The 9,968-nt window shown below is 41.8% G+C and overlaps 2 long non-coding RNA genes across 2 annotated transcripts in view; one reads left to right on the forward strand and one right to left on the reverse strand.

The window, feature by feature from the left end:
* Positions 1–9,968, reverse strand: part of LOC126378798 (uncharacterized) — a 145,618-nt gene that overhangs the window by 116,305 nt on the left and 19,345 nt on the right. The gene's annotated exons all lie outside the window — the stretch shown is intronic.
* The window catches only part of LOC126378799 (uncharacterized), a 38,637-nt gene continuing 33,788 nt past the window's right edge, over positions 5,120–9,968 (forward strand). The window contains exons 1-2 of the long non-coding RNA XR_007568142.1: positions 5,120–5,175; positions 5,331–5,438. This is a non-coding gene — a long non-coding RNA (uncharacterized LOC126378799). The remainder of the gene's footprint in view (positions 5,176–5,330; positions 5,439–9,968) is intronic.

The raw sequence follows: 9,968 nt of genomic DNA on the forward strand, positions 1-9,968 counted from the left end.
TGATGACAGTCAGAACGAAAGACCAGTATGTGCAGAGTTTGTACTCTGCTACAATATTTTAAAGCTGATCTGTCACTTTGGGCAGTCATTCTGATGTTCACGAATCATGGAACTGTCTTGTATGATTACAGTATGCCCCTCCGCAGCAACAGCCTCAGTATGGGTATGGGCAGCCGCAGTATGGTCAGCAATACGGTCCACAGCAACCACAGTATGGGCCACCACAGTATGGACCACCACCGCAGGGATACTATCGTAATAACCACAGAATTCATATTCTTACATTGTTTGAGCTTTACATCAATACAACATACATAATAAACAGCCTATATACGTCCCACTGCTGGGCACAGGCCTCTCCTCAATCAACCGGAGGGGGTATGGAGCATACTCCACCACGCTGCTCCACTGCGAGTTGGTGGGGGTGTTTTTACGGTTAATAGCCGGGACTAACAGCTTAACGTGCCCTCCGATCATCTGACTTTTTCGGACAATCAGGTGATTCAAGCCTGAAAAGTCTTTACTAAACAAAGGACAGTCTCACAATGTGATTTCGACAATGTCCCCATCGGGAATCGAGCCCGGACCTCCAGATCGTGAGCCTAACGCTCTAACCACTAGACCACCGAGGCTGTTACGTTCAATTCATTTATTACTAATTGATAAGCGTAATTTGGGTACTGGCAGAATATCAGTGTTTGTGAGAGTGGGTACTCCTACCATATTCTTAGCAACAATATGCTGAGTCAGTCCCATTTCCCTGGGCAGTACTAGTCACAAATTGTTAATCTTAATTTATGTAAATGCTTAAAGTAACCTTCTATTCTATTCTATTCCTGGGGCTGAAAGTGATTTGATTCTCGTTTGAATGCAGAACAGGAACCGCAAGAAGAGCAGCGGAAGGGTTGCTGTGCCAGATGCTGTCCAACATGCTGTGCATCTTGCGCTGGTACGTCCACCATAAACATGAACAGTGTATCATCATCATCAGCCCATTAACGTCCCCACTGCTGAGCCACGGGCCTTCCCTATGGATGGATAGGGAGATCAGGCCTTAAACCACCACGGCGGGCCCAGTGCGGATTAGTGGTTATTAACGACTGCTAATGCAGCCGGGACCAACGGCTTAACGTGCCTTCCGAAGCACGGAGGAGCTCGAGATGAAAACTTTTTTTTTGTGGTCACCCATCCAATGACCGACCTTTGCGAAAGTTGCTTAACTTCAACAATCGCAGACCGAGCGCGTTTACCGCTGCGCCACCGAGCTCCTCTAAAAGTGTATTATGATACGGTTAATACCCGAAGTGCGGCTACACCTCGTTCTGGCCGGTTAGAACTTTTGACGTGACTTATTGTAGATTTGGCGCAGATGGCATTAAATACTTGGCTGGACAAATGGGGAGCGCTTAAGTCTCTCACCCGGTACAACGTTTAAGACAACAGGCCTGAGGGTGCCCAGTTGGGCGCGATCCTCGGCTCAGGGCGTCGTCTGAGAGAAAAAATATTTGAAAGAATTAATCGACCCTAGTGTGTAGACAGCGATAAGCGCTGATTGAGGGAAATTGTCGACCACGCTGGCCGGGCTAAATGTGTGTTTTTTTTACAGGTTGCTGCGCGGCTTTTGCGTGCTGTCTGGCGGCCCTAGGGATAGCGGGGCACGTGGGGGGCGAAGGGGATGACAGCGCCGCAAGCGCAGCCAGCGCTGCTAGCGCCGCGGGCGCCGCCGCCGCCGCCACTTAAGGGATTATCGCCAAGTCAGGGAGGTCTCATGCAACTCCGTGGCTCCGATTCCTGCAGACACCTCTTGCCGGACCCTCAAATTAAACCGATGTAATGGAATTTATACGATTAAGTATATTTATTTGTAACGATAGTAGTTGTAACCTTAGGAATTATAGACGGTAGTTGCCAAGCGCATGCGTTCCCCTCTGCCGTACATGAACAATCGGTTCTTGTTTTTTTATTTGTGTCTTTGGTTGCTGTAACTCTGGTGTCAAGGTTGATGATGATGATCTCTGACCGATTTCGACCATGGCGACCACTTCGACTCCTAGTCGGCACGACCCTGATGCGCCCGAAGATGGCTTATGTAGCCTATCTTTACAGTGAAGTCCCGCGCACAGTGAGGACACGTGCGCACACCGTTTTGGTAATTATAATGAATAGCGGCAAGGGGACGGGCCTTCAACTCATCACGTTTAGCGTCGAGGTCTGGTCTCAAAACATGGAATAAAGTAATACAACTTATAATATCGGAAAACATCGTGAGGAAACCCACATTCCCGAGAAATGCATTTTCGGAGGTGTGTGACCTACCTGCATTGGGCTGGTTTTCCCTTCGCGGGTTGGAAGGTCAGACAGGCAGTCGCTTCTGGTCAAAACCGGATCTTCCGAGGTATGTGACCTAACCTGCATTGGGCTGGTTTTCCCTTCGCGGGTTGGAAGGTCAGACAGGCAGTAGCTTCTATAAAAATCCGGACCTGTCAAATATTATAACGACTGTATGTACACTATTAACACATGTTTATGGAGCACGATGTTCGTGCGTCACCCAATAGGGTCCAATAATATCAGCGCCGTGGTTCACGCCGCGGCTTGTGCTGAGGCCATTTTATCTCAGGACGTCCACCACCACCTTATGATCATTTCGACTAACATCCGTCTTGCTTTTTTGTAATTGTTTTAGTGGAAATTTGATATGATGTTGTTGTCTTTTTTTTGTGTGTGGCGTCCTTTCATAATAAACTATTTCTATTCTATTCTAAATCTTCAGGTTAGGTAAGCGGACCCTGTTAAAAACGGGAGAATGCTGTTAGAACGGAAACTCTCCGCTCCCCGCCCTCAGTCTTAGTTTAGTCTCGTATGGGCTTCAGACGTCACACACACAGCTGCGCGTGTAGTTAACGTCAATGTTGTGTCTGTGTAAAACGAGGTGTTTTGTATGAAGTGTCCAGGGTATACCTATAGGCAACTAACGTCTATATTTTCTCTGAGGACCGAACGATTTATGTTCTTTTGAATGAACAGTTGAATAAATCATGAATGCTACTCATTTTTACGTCTTTAAATAAAATACCTAGTCCTTTGTATTCTCGTTTGGGTTGTGAGGTTAATTACCGACTGACACACACACACACTCTCTCTTTCTCACACACACACACACACTCTTTCTCACACACACACACGCACGCTCTCACACACACACACGCTCTCACACACACACACGCTCTCACACACACACACGCTCTCACACACACACACGCTCTCACACACACACACGCTCTCACACACACACACGCTCTCACACACACACGCTCTCACACACACACACGCTCTCACACACACACACGCTCTCACACACACACACACGCTCTCACACACACACACACGCTCTCACACACACACACGCTCTCACACACACACACGCTCTCACACACACACACACGCTCTCACACACACACACGCTCTCACACACACACACGCTCTCACACACACACACGCTCTCACACACACACACGCTCTCACACACACACACGCGCTCTCACACACACACACACGCTCTCACACACACACACACACGCTCTCACACACACACACACGCTCTCACACACACACACGCTCTCACACACACACACACGCTCTCACACACACACACGCTCTCACACACACACACACACGCTCTCACACACACACACGCTCTCACACACACACACACGCTCTCACACACACACACGCTCTCACACACGCACACGCTCTCACACACGCACACGCTCTCACACACGCACACTCTCACACGCACATACACTCACACACACACTCTAACACACACATTCTCACACGCACATACACTCACACACACACCCACTTACACGCATTTAGATTTTATATTTTCTTATACTCGAAAATACAAGGAGACTGAAATGATTTCAAAGAAGTAATATTATATTCGTTTCTCATCCACGCATTGGTATTACATATTAGTAAATTAATAGAGTAGTGTTGAAGGGAATAAGGGTGTTTTGAAATTCTAAATTCCCTACGACACTACTGGCTGGTAGTGCAGAAGGGAATAAATATTCCCCACGGCACAACTGGTAGTGCGGCTTGGTAGTGCGGTGGGGAAGAAGGGTCTTTTTCTTATCGTGTGGGTTGTGAGATGGAATACCAGCCTCATCAACCCTGGTGTCAGGGTCACTATTGAGCCGCCAAAGACCCCCTGGCATGGCTCATGTAACGACTACTTACTTACATCAGTAAGTATTAACCGGTACCTACGCCTTAACGTGCTTTCCGAAGCACGGATCATCTTACTTTCGGACAATCAGGTCACCTGTAATATCCTAACCCAACTAGGGATCACAAAGTGGTTTTTCTGATATGTCCCCACCGGGATTCGAACCCGGGGCCTCCGGATCGTGAGACACTCAACAGTAGCGACACCTGGTGGGAGAAATAGGCAGTTTTTATCCACATCGTCCCTATATTGCAGAAGCAATATCCAACCTTCTGCCTAACCCGAAACGACATGAAGGATGAAGGTGATTAAATAAATAATACACGTGTTCATAATTCTTTATTTTCACATTATAAATACATCCTAATTAAGTATACTGACATGGAAAGGTCGTGGTAAGCCACGGGATAGAAGAAAGAGTTTGGAAGGGACAAGTGAGCGCGATACAAATAAATACTTATGCATTTCTGGGTTTGGTAGTACAAAATCTGGTGAGTTGCGAATCTGGGTAGTTGAGAGTCTGGTAAACTGCTCCGAAAGGAAATAGTTCACACTTCAACTTTTTCTTGTATCAAAAACATACGATAGATGGCGTTGTTTACTTTTAACGTGACAATTATAATTACCTATTTTCTCATTGCTGGGGTACATAATTATTAAAAAATGTAATGGCAGAAGCATATGCTTCTCCAAATATCAAGCAATTAGGTTTATATAAAATATGTATAATAATAAACAAAAATAATATAATAATATTATGTATATAATGATGTTGCTACTTTATTGCTACTCTTTATTTTGTTCAGAATAATAACGGATGGAAATTGTAATGTACAGTCATGAGCAATATAATGTACCCACTTTAGGACTCTGTCGCACTAACATATTTGACATTTAGTGAGACTTACAGTTCAATTTGTCAAAAAAGTTAATGTGACATGGTACCAAAGTCGTGGCAGACCTCGAAAGAGATGGCGTGACGACTTGGACGCTTGTCGGAGGGACTGGCCGGAATACGCACAGGACCGCGAAAAATGGAAAGAGGAAGGGGAGGCCTTTGCCCAGCAGTGGGATCTTGTAGGCTAGATTAGATTAGGTACCAAAGTGTATACATATTAATGCTCGTGACCGTACCTTGGTGTGATAAAAAGGGTCATCATTTATACCCAAAAACAAAGATAAAAGATGCATATGTCTGTTATCCGTGAAACTAGAAGTTTAAACGAAGAAAAACCTTAACAACGCCATCTATCGTGTTTTTGGGGAACGCCGATTGGAAAGTCCCTCATTGGTGAAAGCAGAAGCAATATTACAAGTATCGTCAAAATAACTTAAATTATAATACTATTGCATGAGATCACTGACATACTATAAACAAATAGACACACAATCGCTAAGTTTTTCAAAAGGGCGTCCGAACCGTGTTGTAAATACGTATACATTAAGTTATATAGATACATTCTTCTTTTCGGTGTTGGGGTTACCATTGAGCCGCCAAGGCCCCTGAAGTGACTCATGCAACGACTACGTACTTAAATCAGTAAGTAGTAACCGGGACCAACGGCGTAACATGCCTTCTGAAGCATGGATCGTCTTTCTTCTAGACAGATGACAGAATTCCTATTATAAGATGGACACTGTGGTCGCTAAGGAGATTTTCTAAAAAATCGTCCGAAATGTGTTGTAAATACGTATACATTAAGTTACTTAGATAGCATGAGATGTTATGGCCGTTCAAATAAAGTACAATACCGGTTGTACAGTCGTGAGCAATATCATGTACCCACTTTAGAACCCTGTCGCACTATCATATTTGACATTTAATGAGACTTACGATTTAATTTGTTGAAAAAGTTAATGTGACATGGTTTCAAAGTGTATACATATTAGTATTCGTGACCGTACAATGTCGTTACACGCCGTCACTTGTGACAAGATGCGCCACGGACACTTTCACAGAGATTGGTTGTCTATTTTTTATACGAGATCTATGCATGAGATTCAAAAATACTAAAAATTAAAAAAATATACAGGCTGTTAGTGACATCGTAACGAAAACTTTGAGGCATGATTCAGACCATGATTCTGAGTTGATATCAAGTGGAATCCATCGCAAAAGTATGGAACGGAAAATGATTAAAAAAAACAAAAACATTTTCATGAATTTTCCGACAAGAAATTCCACTTGATATGAACTCAGAATCATGGTCTGAATCACCCCTCAAAGTTTTCGTTACGATGTCACTAACACCCTGTATATATCTAAATGCAGATCTTCTGGCAAAACTTATTTATGGCGCGACTAGAAATAATCCAAACTAGTTTGTTATTTTATAAAAAAAAGACAGTCAAGAGCGTGTCGGACATAGTCATAAAAATATATATATATATTTTTTTTTAATAAGTACTGTTTAAAGTGGAATTCCGTGGTATCTGCCTACCCTAATAGGAAATAGGCGTGAGTTTATGTATGTATGTAAGGTAAGATAACATAAGGTGATCTTATGTACAGTCATGAGCAATATAATGTAACCCACTTTAGGACTCTGTCGCACTAACATATTTGACATTTAGTAAGACTTACAGTTCAATTTGTCAAAAAAGTTAATGTGAAAGTGTATACATATTAGTACTCGTGACCGTATGTATACAAGGCAAGATAAGTTTTGAACACTTTTAAGACAGTAATTAAACAGAAACTTTGTAAAAAAGGTTATTATAAGGTTAGTGATTATCTAGAATATATGAATGCATGGGATTAGCTGTCTGTGAACTGATATTAGGTAGCCGAATTACTAAATTGTATAACAGTATTATTTGACTTAAATAAGAACGTTTAGGGCCCTGTGCCGAGGTTTTTCTAGCAGCTTCTTTTCCCCGGCTATACAGGCTGTGAGAAGCTGCAGTAGTTTTAGGCGGATGAGACGTTCGTTATGTTAAAAATGACGATTCAAAGTGTAACTATGTTACCTACTGAATAAAGATATTTTTGTATTTGAATAAGAAAACAACCAAAATGAAAACACCTAATAACGGGTTCTTACCACGTTTAAAGTAGGGATATGAGACTCCCGATATTTCGACACGCATGGCACTTGCAACAAGTGTCGAAATATCGGGAGTCTCATATCCCTACTTTAAAAGCGGTAAGAACCCGTTATTATGTGTTTTAATTATGATAATAACCGCGTAAACTTAAAACAATGTACAAAACAACCAGTTAAGACAAATCCTAGTTCGAGCCGCTAACTTAATTTTATACATCATAAACTTTAAATTAAGCTCTAAGCCTTAAAAACAATAAAAAAGTATAATTAAAAAAAATATAACTTAGGAACTCGATGATCTATAAATTATACAAAAAATATATCTTAACTTTCTGTCTGACCCCAAAAGGTATGTAGCGTGAATTGCAAACATAACAGAGGTTAAAGCAGCTACATTGAAGCAATTCATCTAAAAAGCAAAATTGCTTTTTATTTGAGGGAATTTCCAGGCTCCCCAAGAAAAGTATAGATAGCGCTGTAAAAAAATCCTTCGTTTAACCTTCATGGATAACAGACATATGCATCTTTTATCTTTGTTTTTGGGCATAAATGATGACCCTTGTTATTACACCCAGGCACAATTACATCTTCCAACGATTATTACTCTGATCAAAATAAAGAGAAGCAATACAGGTAGCAACATAATTCTATACATAATCTGATCCAAATGTCAAGCGACAATTATTTTTATATATGCTTCTGTTTGGTCAGCGCCATCTATATTAACATTTTAATAAGGAAATATAGTCATCATCATCAGCCCATTAACGTCCCCACTGCTGGGGCACGGGCCTTCCCTATGGATGGATAGGGAGATCGGGCCTTAAACCACCACGCGGGCCCAGTGCGGATTGGTGGTTATTAACGACTGCTAATGCAGCCGGGACCAACGGCTTAACGTGCCTTCCGAAGCACGGAGGAGCTCGAGATGAAAACTTTTTTTTGTGGTCACCCATCCTATGACCGGCCTTTGTGAAAGTTGCTTAACTTCAACAATCGCAGACCGAGCGCGTTTACCGCTGCGCCACCGAGCTCCTCGTAAGGAAATGTTGTAAAATTTATTTCTGTACACAATCATATTTTGTTAATGGTGCTAATTCCTGTAAATACCATCTAATTTTATTTTAAGTTATATCTGTCATTTTCTTATCCGCCGAAAAGGAAAGGGACGGGTAATCGACAAGCATAAAATTTATGGAACACACGTCAATTTTAAGCACAAATCTAAACCAACCGTCTAAAAATTTTACATCCGTCAATAACCCGACACAGTTAAGTAGACAGCACGTCAAACGGATTGCATACCAGCGACGTACCTTTTGATTCGCCCGGGTTATTCATTCATTTACTCATTCTTCCTAAAATTAAGAGCTGTGAATCATCCGTCCCTTTCCTTTTCGACGGATATGAAAATGACGGATATAAGTTAAAATAAAATTAGGCGGTGTCTGCAGGAATCGGGGCCAATAACAATTTATAATTTATCTTAATAATAGTTATATTAAACATAGCCTGGAAAGTCCCTTTTTTATGAATAAATGTCAAATTGCAATATTGATTTTTAGATTCGGTACAAAAGCGGACCTGTCAAATCTTCAGGTTAGGTAAGCGGACCCTGTGAACACGGTATAACGCTAGAGAGGTGATGAAAAACAAAATAGTTCATCTTGCGATTGAAGTACATCTGACTACCCCAATTGGGAATTTAGGGTGGTATTGGTGCTAATACCTGTAAATACCATCTAATTTTAAGTTATATCTGTCATTTTCTTATCCGCCGAGAAGGAAAGGGACGGGTAATCGACAAGCATAAATTTTATGCACAAATCTAAAACAGCCGTCTAAAAATTTTACATCAGTCAATAACCCGACACAGTTAAGTAGACATCTCTGCAGGTGGGGATATCTGGTTGATGGTTGCGATGATTGCGAGTGTGGAGTATCACCACAAACTATGGCTCACCTTTTGTGCTGTCCTAAGTGCCCTAACACCTGCACTATTAAAGACCTTTACGAAGCCTCTGACAATGCCGTAAGCGTGGCCAATTATTGGTCAGCAAAAATTTAGTATCGATCGCCATCGACTCGCAAAGAAGAAGAAGTTAAGTAGACAGCACGTCAAACGGATTGCATACCAGCGACGCGACGTGCCTTTTTGATTCGCCCGGGTTATTTATTCATTTACTCATTCTTCCTAAAATTAAGAGCTGTGAATCATCCGTCCCTTTCCTTTTCGACGGATATGAAAATGACGGATATAACTTAGAATAAAATTAGGCGGTGTCTGCAGGAATCGGGGCCATTAATAAACTAATCTCAGCTTCGAGACTGCCCTCAAGATCATGTCAATGTGACAGTTCTCATATTAAAACAGAGACTTGAGCATGATCTTGAGGGCAGTCTCAGCTAAGATTCGTTTATTAATACCACCCTTAGTCATGTTTAGTTATTTTATTCAACTTTTAAGTTTATACATTGTAATAATTTATCATTATGGTACTAATTCAAGTACAGACCATCTAATTTTATTTTAAGTTATACCTGTCATTTTCTTAGCGGCGGGAAAGGAAAGGGACGGATGATTGACAGCTGCTAACTTTAATAAATAATCCTGGCGAATCAAATAGGCATCTCGGTCTTTAATTTTCTCGGGTTATTGGCCAATGTCCTCTCTTTCCTTCTAGCTT

This window comes from Pectinophora gossypiella, chromosome 27, assembly GCF_024362695.1.
Source record: "Pectinophora gossypiella chromosome 27, ilPecGoss1.1, whole genome shotgun sequence".
In the NCBI taxonomy this organism is placed as follows: domain Eukaryota; kingdom Metazoa; phylum Arthropoda; class Insecta; order Lepidoptera; family Gelechiidae; genus Pectinophora; species Pectinophora gossypiella.